A 12,056-nucleotide genomic window follows, 5' to 3' on the forward strand; every position below is an offset into this window, starting at 1 on the left:
CTCTCCATGAGGCTTTCCAGCCTCCCCAGCCAGGGCTGGGCTCGCGCCCTGTATCATGCCCTCACAACCTGCCCCTCAAGCCTTCTGAAACCTTTGCGTTGTCTAATCATTACGTTGCATTTGTCTCCTACGGTGTGGCCTTCATTTCTGTTTCTCTACAGTGGCTAGCACAGTGTCTGGCTCAGAGCAGTATCTGGAATATACCTGTTGACTTTCTCAATTATGATCTTAATAGGTAGGACATGAACCTTCACAATTATGAGAGAGCTCTTCCCTACATTTAGATCATTACTAATTTACAAGAAGAAACTGACTTTTTTTTACTGCTGCTCCTGTCCTGAATAAAACTGTGGAGCTACATCGAGCTACTCAGGGAAATACATTACTTGATAGCTGTGTAAATATTAACTCTCCAAGGTGACATTGCAGATGAGATAAGCAAACAACTTTCATCTTCTATGCTTTGACAGAACAATAAACCCTCAATAATTCAGTCTAAATCAGGTTGGGTTGATCTGAATTAGTGAACACTTTATATGCATAAAAAATAGTTTTCTTTATAGAAGTGTTAACATACTATAAAGACTAGATACAGATTAGTATGATTATTATCCTTTCATTGGTTTGTATATAGACATAAACAAAAGGTCTTACAAGAGTTTATTCTCTCTGGTAAGCCAGCTAATATTATTTACATGATAAGACAGTTTCTCAAATGTGCGTAAAACATAACCTCATTTAAAGGTGGAAAAAAAGTTTCTCATATACCCTGGAAAATTTATCTACAGAGCCCATTATGACAGACTGCATTAAGTGGTAAATAACCATCATTGGGGCACCTGGCTGGCTCAATCAGTTAAGCGTCTGACTTTGGCTAAGGTCATGATCTCACCGTCCATGACTTCAAGCCCTGCCTCAGGCTCTGTGCTGACAGCTCAGAGCCTGGAGCTGCTTTGGATTCTGTGTCTGCTTCTCTCACTGCCCTTCTCTCAAACATAAATAAACATTAAAAGAATTACCAAAAAAAATCTAGAAAATAATGATCACTAAGGATCCCTCAGCACCCACGTGCTTGTGAACACTGCAATCAAACCGTTGAAATCACAGCACCACGCTGAGTCATAGACGGCGCCCTGGATGATTTCAGCAACTCAGAAATTCCAGACAGTGGGACAGAAGACCAGGGTTTCTGTGACAGGAAAAGACAACACACTGAAGAGATCGATCCTGGCCACAGCCATAGACATTGATCATTCCCTCGTTACCCACTGTTCCAGACGTGAAATCCTTGCAACCTTATCGATTTGTACTCACTGCTAGAAGTTCTAGACTCTGTCTCTAGGTGGTCACAGTGAGCACCATTGTCGGTGTGCTGTCCTGGGCTGCTTTTGCCAACCTGCTCAAAACTCACCCTGTGTCCTTCCCACCAGTTCACGTTTCCCACTATGTCCTGCCCAGGGTCCCACTGCTGTTAGCATCTCATGTGTGGTGTGTTCCGATGGTGCCCCTCGCCCTCAGCCGCTGTCCCACAGCCCTACCTGAGAAGTTCCACTGTGTTTTGAAGATGAAGCAAAATACCGTTTGTACAGCACACCTCTCTGCTCATGAAGCCAAAGAGAATCCTGTGACATCCTAGGCTTGTTGCTAGGCTCAAATGAGATAATCCCCACAAACAGCTTGTCACGGCGCCTGCCATTTGGCAGGAACTCAGTAAGTGGCAGCTATTATTACTGCGCCAACAGCGGAGGGGACCTGGGTAAACCGCACTGGACGTGTAAAGTCAGGCGTCGGGCTCGATTCTGCATGACTTCTAATTATGCAAAAGACCTATTACGAAGTCCATTAAATGTCACTAATCAAGTCAGGAAGTGACCAGGGCATGAGTCTTACTTCATCAGTTAATGAGGGTACCTGATTCTGAATTTTAACATGGTTGCTGTGATCCCTGGCTTCCGGCAAAGCTTGAAAGGCCCTCCCTGCCCATCACTGCTGTCCAGGTCCTGCCTTTTTCTGCCTTCTCCAAACAACTCCAAGCAGAAATTTTGCCCAACTTCCCCAAAAACCCTGAGTCTGGCTAAGAACCATCGGATAAAGCAGTTGACAGAGCTGTTTCCATATTGATTGCGATTGACTAATGCCTACCTGGGATGAGTTCCGAACTGGGGGCTGCTCCCAGAGCAGGTGCTGTGGCCAAAGCTTTCTCACAGGGCCTTTCCTTAAGCTCCCCGCATCCAGGCTGAAATGTCCCCTTTCCACTCGGCTGGGTACCACTGTGGCCCTGGAATGGCTGGCTGTCCCTTTCATGTGTCCCCTTTCACTCACCCTCTTAAGGTTAATCATTTCCAGGAATTCTGGTCTCTGATTTTTCTTCCCATCCTCCCGTAACCCCCGCCTTTCCCAGTGGGAACTTTTGGGCCACAGTCACAGCATCAGCCACCTTCTGTAAACCAGCAAGAGCTCCCAGATCCGTAGCTCCGAGTGCACATGTGACTACATTTGACCTTCACGCTTGGGCGTCCTCAAGGCGCCTCTAACCCCACATTTCCTGAAGGAAAGGCCAGCCACCTCTTCCTTTCTGCACGTTCAGTCCTCCCCAAGCCAGCCCCCTATGTCGGCACAGCAACCAGGCCTGGCGTCCTTCCCCTCCACCTTCACCTCTCACTTTTCATATTCGATAGTCACCAAACTCTCTTAATCCTATTACAAATCCTCTCTTTCATCTCCACCTTCCTCACCCCACTGCCACTGTCTTAAAATACTTTTTTTAACTGCTTTTTTTTTTTCCTCCCGGAACACCTTTCTCTGATCCAGGGCACTCTCTGCTGACACTTATCAATCACCTATCATGTGCTGAGTGCTCTACTAAATGCTTCACATGAATTACCCCCATTCAATCTTTATGACAATTTTTTAAAATTTTTAAATGTTTTATTTATTTCTGAGAGAGACAGCATGAGCAGGGAAGGGTCAGAGAGAGGGGGAGACATAGACTCTGAAGCAGGCTCCAGGCTCCGAGCTGTCAGCACAGAGCCTGAAGCGGGGCTTGAGCCCACGAACCGTGAAATCATGACCCAAGCTGAAGTCCATTACTTAACCGACTGAGCGACCCAGGCGCCCCTCTTTATGACAATTTGGACATTGGTGTAATTATTCCCATTTTACAGATTAGAATAGTGGCAGCTCCAAGAAACTAAGTTCCACAGCTCATAAGTGTTGAAGCCTGGATTTCCACCTGGGTTGCTGATGTGGCCGGCGCCTCTGTACTAATGACTCCCCATCGTTAGGATTCCGCTACAGCCTTCACCACCGTGAGACCCAATGCTCGGTGACCAACTGCCTATTGAATCTCCTCACTTGCTAGGACATCACTTTTTAGGTTTGTGCCAAATTACCTTTGTCCACATCTCTCTCTCCCCCTCTAAATAATTTATTTCTTCAATGGGGACCTTGTTTTGTTTCTCTCTGTAACCCTGATAACTAGCAGAATGCTTGCTTGAGAACAGGAACCTCAATAAATGCTTATTAAATAATGAGTTAACTTGTAAGGCCCTCTAGATGGTTTTTCTGATTCTAGGGGACAGATATCTTTAGATTAAGAAACACTGTTTTTGGAGAGTGGCATGTGAATCAATTATCATTCGGTGAATGGAGAGCATCATATTAAACCATCTACAAATGCTTCTGAAACTTTTTTTTCTTCATGAAAACAATCAGTAAAAATAATGCTGACAGTTTCAAGACCAGAGCATCTAGATCTCAGTGTCCCTCCCGATGTACATTCCTTGTTTCACCATTTGCGGTGGGAGCCATCTTTCTGGCTGCTATGTGTGCAAGGGTCCTGAGGTCACAATGAGATACCCAGCCAGAAAGAAGCATGTAGCTTTGGCCCAGAGCTAATCAAATAGACCCTGCCTCTGTACCCTTCATCTGCCTTCTGTTTCTCCTTCTCCCAGGACACACATGCATCCCTGCTTGCCCTCCTGGGATGTTAACCACTCAGCCCCAAATGCTAGGGGTTAGGATCCAACCAAAACTCAACTAGCTGAGGAGAGTGCATGGGCAGATGCAAGAGAGAGCACTGGGCCAGGCGTAACGAGGCCAGGGCAGGCCAGTTATTGTAAAGGGAGCCCTACATCAGGGCCTTTTACCTCTGGGTCACTGGTTCAAATCCAGCCAGGCCTCGGCTGACAGAAAATCATTACCAGCTCTGTGTCAGGTTGCTTGACAGATGGAAAATGAGTTTCTGTCTCATCCAGCAGGCAAGTGTCCACATCACACTTGGCACTAAGCAGCCCTCGACTCTGTGGAGACAGAGTAGAAGTCAGGCGACAGCCGCCCTGGTGTCAGGCAGGTCCCTGAGGTCAGGCGAGCCTGCATTTCTGTGTTCTCTGTATGCGGGTCTGACAGCCTCCTTGTCTCAGCCCTTTCATGAGCGCTTTATTAATCTGCTTGTGTGTGTGTGTGTTTGTCTGAAGACATTGTTTAACAAGTTGTTTGAAGTAATGGAACAGCTGAGAAAATCTGATTCTGCAGCATCAAAAAATGAGAGGCCAAGTTATAACAGAACAATGTCTAAAGGGCCATTTTTCTCCTTGGCTCGGCTGGGCCATGCTGGGCTGGGAGCCCTGGGCTGCTGAGTATGCCCAGTGGAAGGTGTGGGGCTGCTGAGCGCAGTACACTGGCACCACAGCTTCACCCCAAAGTGCCTGATAAGGGGTGGTGGGAGACAGCTCCCTCCAGGACATTTAATTGGCATCTCTTCTTCCCTCTTAAAACATTGAAGCCACTGACCTAAAGGCATTTCAAGCTTAGAAAACTCTTCCTTCCCTTCGTGCACAGACAGGCCCTGCTGAGCCTTCAGAAGGGTGTCTACCAAACACCTACAGCCTGGGCGTTCCTCACCACAGCCAGGTAGGGGGGAATCACAGCCCACCGCTCCCCTGGATGGTTCTGACAAATGCAGAACACGGTCCGACTTGGCTACATACTTGCAAGCCCCCTCCCCTCTAGGGCCATGAACCTTGTCAGTGCTCTACCGCCCCAGGGCCGTCCTCAGAGAGCTTCGTCATCACAGGTGCTCTTCTTTTTAACTCTTTTCGGGGGTGTCGCAGAGTCGCACCCCTCCTGGGTCATCTGAGGAGCGCCCAGTCTTCCCAAGACTCTCTGGCTCTGAGCAGAATGAACTACTCTAGAGTTCACTGGCTTGTGGCAAGCTGGCCACCGTGTGTGAAGGGACCTTCTGAGCCGCCTCTAAGAGCAAGAACCAGGGAACCCATAGCCTCACTTCTGTCCCTGGCAAACCCACCTCCCCTTCCTTCTCTATGTCCCTCCAGCCCTGCTCGTGAGGACGGGAGCCTGGGGTCCCCAGACCCGAGCTTGACTTTACCCCTCGTTTAGATGAACTGGAGAGAAGAGACTATCGCAGAGAAACTCACAGGGCTCAGGACTACCGTGGCATCTACCTTCCTCACTCCCCAGCCTTCTTTTCCTCTCCTCAGATATTTCTGAAGCAGAAAGCAGCCCTAAAATGCCAATTTGCATTTTTCATTCTGTCCCCATTCTCTGTTCGACATACTGGTATTATTATCAAATAGAGATTACCCTCTATTGTATCTGTTGCTGTTCACGTATACCAGCAGTTGTAATATAGATTCCCTGCTGCATCTGAATTTCTGTGAGGGCTCTACCCATATGTGCAGCATATGGTGGTACTTTCCCTGACAAACTGGATAGAATCTGTGTGTGTGTGTGTGTGTGTGTGTGTGTGCGCGCACACACACGCATCCATGGTTTTAGTTCTGAAGTCATATATGCTCATGTAAAGAAATCAGAATGGAGTAGCACGAAAGCTGGGTCTACAGAGCATGCTTGGAACACCACTGCTCCACAGCCCCTCTGCCCTTTGCCTTTATGACTTTCTCCACCGCTGCAGCCCCGAGGCCACGGGCAACCCTTCAGAAGTCACTTACGGCCACCTTGCTTCTCCCCAGAGCCCTCCAGAGTACTTTCAAAGGTGACCTTTCAGCTCCCCTCCACAAAGAGGAGATGGAGCAAGAAGCCCGCAGCACAGAGAGAAGCCTTTGGACGATTGCTTGTCTGCTCATATATGGGAGCACACAGAGGGGCCAAGGTCAGCAGAAGGGAATGGCTCCCAAAAGGGGTGGGATGGACACCTGCCTGCCAGGCAGGGCCTGAAGCAAGCTCTGGTCTTGGGCACCTGGGCCAGCCCGGATCTTCCAGTAAATGAGACACCCCAGGGAAGGACACTCCCTGCTGACCCAGCCCAAGCTGTGCGAAGCTCTTTCCACCCTGAGAGACACACAGACAGGCAAAAAGCAACAGCTGCTTTTGTGTTCTCTGGCTTCCTTCTCTAGCTGTGCTTCTGGAAGAATGAGGAGTATTTCCGAGTGAAGGCCAAGGGCTCGACTTGACATTTAGAGCACCTGTCTTTGAGAAAGGGAGCAACAGCATCCCATTCACAGCTAGCACCGAGCCAGGCACATGGCGGGTGCTCAGTGAACTGTTACATGGAAGAAAGTGAACTACTTCTAGCCCAGCTCCGACCACTGCGGCGGGTCCTTCTTCAAAACACCGCTCCTCCTCGAGTCTGGTTTCCTTCTCTGAAATGGGGTAATTTCAGGGTTAATACCCACTTCACACAGCTGTTTCCAGGATAAAATGAGGTCACTCACTTAAGTGAATGATGTGAACTCGAGAGGGTGACACAATGTCAGAGATGGGTATCAGATATTCCCCAGAATTGAGGTGTTAGTGGCTAATAGCCGCTCTAATATACCCATTGTCATTCTTCTATTCACTAAGAAAATTGTAAGAATAATCTCTCCCCAACCTCTACCAATGGAACTCAATGGAGCTGTTTCTTTTTGGGTAGGAAAAACATTTTTATTTTTCTAATGTGGGCTGTGGAGGGGGGTAGGGGAAAAGGCTACTCATCACTGCCCTGGGTAGCCTGGGCTGCACAAAACATGCACGGCACCCTTCCATCACCAAGACTTAGTCTTATTTACACTTATTTACATACCGAGCGAGCTCTCCATGGCTGCCTGCCCGGAAGCCCTATTTTTAATTGTTGGCCACCCAGCTGCCCCCTGACCCTTCCTGGCACCTTTCTGAGGATTTCCTGTCACTGCTAGCTTGCAGGGAAGGGCAGCAGATAGACTCCTCGGACAGGAGCTCAGCAAAGGCTGAACTCAGCCAGAGGCCCCGAAATCCAGCCCCTTTCCAAGGTGATTCCCGGGCTGCTGGGGTTAGTCCCCTGCGGAGCAGAGGGGATTTGGGCTCTGGCCCGTGGGCTGGCTTAGCGGCTCGGCCAGCTGCATCCCATGTGGACAAAAGGACAGGGGAAGGGGAAACAGCTGCCTGGTGCTCCCCAGCTCCCCTCTCTGGCTGCGCTTCTGGGAGAATTAGGAATAGTTCCAAGAGAAGGCAAGGGGCTGGCTCTGAAATTTAGATGGACTGGTGGGGTGTTTTTCCCCCCCTTCTTCTTTTTAAAAAACAGCATTTCCTAGACAGAGCAATAAAAATATATATTGATAAATATTTTCCAAGAGTGCCCTCTAGTGGAAATTTAGAGGCAGGAGCAGGTCTTAAATAAGATCCCAAACTCCTGAGTAAAAATAAAGCACATTCAAGCGAGACTTCCTTCACACGTGATCTGCAAGCATATCAAATTTCTCCCACAAGGCCATGAAATGTCACATGGCCTTGATTGGAAATGAAGGCTGTCTTAAGTCTCTAAAAGGAAATTGTGCTCTACTTTTGGAAGTGGAGACCATCATGTTATATGCACAGTATTTTGAAACTCTGAGTGCAGAATAATATGTAGAACGGGACAACGAAAGAGATGCGTTGGTCGTTTTCCTAGGCTGAGCCATGTGTTGCTGGCTGGGTGCTTTTATTTTGGCTGCGGAGGAAGCCAAGGCTGCAATAATGTCCAGCCCCAAAGGCCACACACACTGCTGGGTTTTTACCTTGGAGGATGTGGGACAATGAGTCATTTGTGCCTCTTCCTGATTCTTCCTGGCCAAGGTCAGCTTTCCCACTGGAACCAAGCAGCTTGGCTCAGCGCCCGAGCCGTCTGGAGCCTCTGAATGGTGCAGGGCCCAGGGAGGCAGTGTGTCCCCACCGCGCTCCCCGAGAGGGCCCCAGCGCGGGCTCGGGGCAGCCCTTGTCCAGCCATAAAACATCACTCACTCTGCTCAGTTTAGCACGAAGGGCCTCCTGGTGGAGGCCTGAGGAAATCATCAGTCCTAAATAAAGGCTCCCAGGCCAAATTCTGTGCGAAGGTAACTCAAATGGCTTCTGACCCTTCTCACCCTGGCTGGTGAGCTTTCCAAAGATGATTCACTTTTATCTGCTTGGGTTGATTCCAATTCATCTCATAACCACTGCTACTACTAGTAGTAATAAAATAGCTGCCATTCATTTATTTCTCCATTTAATGAATATATTTCGAGCACTGCCTCTGTACCAGGAGTATTCTAGGCCTTGACCACCAAGACAGCCAAGGCCCTGATCTCATGGGAATTACAGTCTAGTGTGGAGATAGATGACATACAAAATATCACACTGAGGCTTTAAAGGAAACTAAGAGTTGAGTGAGTAGCAAAGGACTGAGGTGGCACACTGATTATACCTCCCACTGAATGTGTTGTTTCACTAGCTCTTGACAGTGGCACAGTCTGGCCTTCGTCCTGAAGAGATGCTGTTAAGATGCTCCCTGACCAGACCAACCCAGATCTAAGCCCACACCTTAGTGTTCCTCCTTGGCTTCCCTTCATGTGGCACCTCTCTTCCCATTGCTGAAGGGACAGGTCTCCTGACTCTGTGAAAAGATCCCCCTCCATGTATGCAAAATTCATCACTGACCAGAACCCGAGCAGGAACAGGAAGGAAGGAATGGCTGCCAGAAGTGACTACTGACTATTCCTCAGCTGTCAGAGGGGAAAGATAATAACCCACTCAGGCTACACACAGATGGTAGTGTGAGGATGGTTTGAGTGTAATGAGTAACAGTGAGATAACCTACCTGGACGAAGTGTTCAGGCAGATCTCTCTGAGAAGCATCTATCATGGGCCAGCTATTTACTGTGTCAGAGATCGAAACTACAAAGATAGAAAATGCTTCTTATACCTTCGAAAAGTTCAGAGCCTCATGGTGAAATAGTAATTCCATAGGATTCAAACAATAGGATATCAAAATAGCCCTAAGGTCTATCCCTTACAACAAATCTGTCAAGTAATTCGTGCAGTCCCCATTTTGTAGATGTAGAAACTGAGCTATGAGACACAGAAGGACTTTCCAGAGTAGAGCCCATCAGTCACACTGTCAAGTTTGAATTAAGACCCTTCTTACTCCCAAATATTTTATTTTTTCTTTCATATGCCATGCTGCTTGGTGGAAATGGGGATGAACGGTGAGATCCCAAAGTATCTCTCAACTCAAACTTCATATGGGTACACAGCATGGTCTCTCGTGGGTGAAGAGAACACCACCCTCTCGCCCCTGTCTCCCAGCAGCTGGCTGAAGGACTCTTGCTCGATCTAGAGAAATAGGTTTCTTAGAGCAGTCATGTTCAGCCTGAGTTCTCAGCCCCAAGGACTCACGGGAAGTATTTTGAGGAGGAGGGGCAGAGGGACAAGCAAAGGAGAGGTGGTAGAGCTGACTTCTCTCTCCCTAGTGTAGCTGTGCTTTGATCCGATCTACGTATTGGGCTTCCATTATCAATGGGTTCCCTTTGAAAAAGGACTTCTTAAGCTTGGGAGGGAGGAAAGAGGTGGATTGGGGTCAGGGGCTGGATGTAATAACCTCTAGCTTGATGTTGGGTCCAGGGCCCAGCTTGGAAACCAGAAGATAGTGGCACCCAGCCTTTGGCCACTCCTTAGAAGCCGGGGCCACACCTGACTTCCCTTTGTACACCCCTCCTCCAGCACAGATCCCACCACGGGGCAGATGCCCAGTGTTTGCCTAAGTGATCTGAATTAATGAATCTGAATTAGCTCCGGCTCCAGTTTAGTCTCCAGCTCTGGAACCCTCCCTTTTTATGTTCAAACTCTGATCTTCCAACTCAGTGATGACCAACCCCAGAGACGGCTGGACATCAGACAAGAGGCTTTCCTCCAGGACACAAGGGAAAGGCGTCAGGAAGCATCGCCCATGGAAGGGGGTCCCTGCTGCCTCCCAAAGCTAGTCTATAAAGATGATTGCCAGTCCCACGGGTACAACTTCTGCTTTACTCTCTGGAAGAACTGGGAGCATGCTGCATGTCTACTCACGCTAGGACAGCGAGGGACCGACATAAGCCCGAGAGTGTGGCTCTTGGGGGCCTGAGAGGTAACTCCCTCCACAGATGCCTTGAATGGCTTACTTATATACAGACTTGTTTCTGTAGCAGAAATGTCTTGTTTCACCCACAACCCTTTCACGTAGGGAATCTGTATTCAAGTTCTGCTGTGTGCCAGGCATTGTGCTGGATGCTAGGTTACACAGCTGCGAATAAACACACATAACCCCTGCCTTTATAGAATTTATATTCATAAAAGCCTAAAGCAGCAGCTCTCAGCTATGGCAGCACATTCAAAACACCTAGAAAGCTTTAATAAACATGGACGTGGGCCCACTCACGAGAAGTCTGATTTAATTGGACAGGGATCCCGATATCAGAGTTCATATCTAAAGGATCTGGGTTAGATGAGAGAACTGTAAGGGTCTACGGAGAAGCTTCTAGAGTTTCCAATTATGCAATGAACCAGTCTCCCTCCTTATTACTTATTAAAGTTACTTATTAATATTGACTTATTAAAGGTGGACCTTTCCCCTGGTACCAGGCTGTGGGAGGAAAGAAGGAAACACACAACCAGCTATTTGTTTCATCCAGAATTTCACGACTGCCATATGTCTGTTGCTGAGTGTCTTCTGGAAGTGGAGGCTTTGCCAGCTCAGGTCCTGACACCTGGGTGTCAGAGAGGTTTAGCCTCTGCCTTCTGTCACCCTGGGCCACTAATCACTGCCGCTGGCTTTGCCTCTTCTCCACTTTCTTTTCTTTGTTGTTTGATTCCAAGTTCTTTTTGTCTCCAAATCTTAGATCTGGTCGCCTTCAGTTTTCTTTATGGCTCTGGAAGGTGTTAGTGGTGCCTGAGTTGGAGTAAAGAGGAGCCTCTCTCCCACCCCCATCCCAGTCCCTCCTTTTCTAATCTCTGCAGAGCCTCTCTCTCTCCAGCCCTCCCCACCATGCCCACCCCCTGACCTGTCTCTTCTCCTGCCCCAGTGCCATGTTTTCTTTAAGCTTCTTCTAGATACCTCTGCCACTGATGCACGAAGCCTGCAGGAGAGAGGAGGCAGCCTGTCATTAAGCATCTGGGGCTGGAAATTGGACGTTGGGATGCCTGGCCATCACCCGATCTGCAAAGCACCCCATCCACCAACATTAAAGGGAGTGAACAAAACAGATTTGCTTGCTTGTTTGTTTTTTAATACCTGGAGGAGTTGATTTGCAACCCCAGAGGGTCTGGGCAAGTACGGGCTCCGCTTAATCAGAGGGCTCAGGCTTACACAATGCCCTGCAAATAATAATAATAACATAATAGTACTAATGCTTGTGCTACATTTGGAGCTTGAAATGATCAGTGACATTTCCCCTGATGAGGTTAAACAGCCTGGCTCTCAGGGCTGCACATTTGCATAATAAAGATCAGAAGTCACTGCCTTCTACGTCTCTCTCAGCACAAGCCACCTCATGTCCTTGATTCAGGGACACCACATCCTAATGTACTTCCATATGCCATCCTGTGCAGTGATTCTAATCTTTGGCTTGCATGCGAAATGTCAGCCTTTTTTTTCTTCTCTTTTCCTCCTTTTTTTTTTTTTGGTCTGAGAGAACAACAAATTATGTTTCTAAATGAGAAGGTGCTCTCTGTAATGGATAATATAATCTGAAAATGCAGAGGCAACATCTGTGACCCTTGGTGCTAACCTAGCAAGCTGTAGTCTATTTTTCCAGCCTATCAGTTGATAGGAAAACATCACTTTAGATGTA

The sequence above is a fragment of the Crocuta crocuta genome, unplaced genomic scaffold, assembly GCF_008692635.1.
Source record: "Crocuta crocuta isolate KB4526 unplaced genomic scaffold, BGI_CrCroc_1.0 scaffold112, whole genome shotgun sequence".
NCBI classification, from domain to species: domain Eukaryota; kingdom Metazoa; phylum Chordata; class Mammalia; order Carnivora; family Hyaenidae; genus Crocuta; species Crocuta crocuta.